This window comes from Opisthorchis viverrini (assembly GCF_000715545.1).
Source record: "Opisthorchis viverrini unplaced genomic scaffold opera_v5_281, whole genome shotgun sequence".
In the NCBI taxonomy this organism is placed as follows: domain Eukaryota; kingdom Metazoa; phylum Platyhelminthes; class Trematoda; order Opisthorchiida; family Opisthorchiidae; genus Opisthorchis; species Opisthorchis viverrini.
This window is the reverse complement of record NW_008751935.1, coordinates 147538-149254: the sequence shown is the minus strand read 5'-3', so window position 1 is coordinate 149254 and position 1717 is coordinate 147538.

Below are 1717 nucleotides of genomic sequence, written 5' to 3'. Positions count from 1 at the left end.
ATCGAGTAAAGGTTGTTGGTTTTGGTGTAGTAAGCTGTACAGGATAGGATCCACGTGATAGCCCCTTGACCTGGCCGGAGATACTGAACCATTTGACTGAGAGATAGAGGTATATGTATCTCGGATGCCCGTTGAAGGCTAGCCCATGGCTCCCCTATTCCTCTCATTTCTGCACCTTTCCAAATATACGTCTGCATCAGAATTAATGGATATTGCGGTATGGCAGTGAAAACTTGTGTTCTTATCTAACGTTGCTGACTCGAGAGCAGCCAGCGGGATTCCGGCCTGGTAGGGGTTTTGTTGACCAAATCTTTACGCTGCGTCAGGTGCTAGAAAAACGCCACACGTATAAGCGACCCACGATTCTAGTATTCCTGGATTTCCGAGGCGCATTCGACTCGGTTGACCGGTCTGTTCTTCTTGAGACGCTTGCCCACCAAGGAATGCCCCGGAAGTTTGTAAACATAATACGTTCTTTGTATTCTCAGACTTCCGGACGTGTGAGAGTGTACGGAGAGCTCTCCAAAAGCTTCCGCACACAAAGCGGTGTCCGTCAGGGATGCCCACTCTCTCCATTCCTTTTTAACTTTGTGATCGATGAAATAATGAGACGAACGCTGGAGGGTCTCCAAAACCCTGGTGTTCAAATAGCCAGTGAAGAAAACCTTGTCGATCTGGAATATGCAGTCGACATCGTTCTCATGTTCGAAGAGAAGGAAAAGGCGCACGTATTCTTGGATGAACTGACCAAAGACATCCCGTCCTTTGGTATGCACTTTGCACCCACAAAGTGTAAGGTCATGCTTGTGGACGTACAGTCACTGAACACGCCACTTACAATCCAGGGAGAAGTACTGGAAGTTGTGGAGTGTTTTACGCATCTTGGTAGTTGTATTAGTTCTGACTGTAGTGTGACAGATGAGGTGAATGCACGAATCTGCAAGGCTCGGGCCGCGTTTGCTAACTTGAGACACCTATGGCGTCAAAATGGTTTTGTAATGGTTAACGGCCCTATGGAGTCTCTAGTGAACAGAGCAAATAACAAATGTAAGCCAGATACAAAGTCACAAGGAGAAAAATCCAGGTAATTCTTGACTCACAGTTCAAAACAGGAAATTCCGTATTTCCATATTCCGTTGAACAACCACACCAAGAACAGTTCTGTCTTCCTGGCATTCCAGATCTCCGGTGATTGAAATATTAATCCACAAGTGTAAATATACTAGTCCAGCGTTTTCAGCTGAAAGGTTTGTTCACGCTTAGTGTTAGTATCCGTCAATTATAGCCAGCCGGCAGTCACAACAACAGTCATTCAGCGAAAGTCTCGAAGTCACATTGGAGCCAACAAGTGGGTTGTAGCTGTTGTAATTCAGTAAAACAAACTTTTGTACAGCGATGTGACTGATAATGGTGGGGGAAAAGACGATGATACTGAGCATGAAAAAGAGCAGGTTACAAGTGCTACAGTTTATCCCTGAATCTGAAGGGACGTGTGTATCAAGCTATATTACAGGCTGTTCTGTTGTATGGCAGTGAGACTGGGCCTATTCGAGCAGCGGACCTGAGACGTCTTCAGGTGTTCGACAACCGTAGCTCGCGTGGGTTGGTGTTGGCGAATCCGTAACGAGGCAGTTAGAAAGTGTGTTTTCGGTTGTGTAAAGGGTACTTCCATTGAAGAATGTGTCCAGCACCAGAAGCTGCGTTGGTTGGGACATGT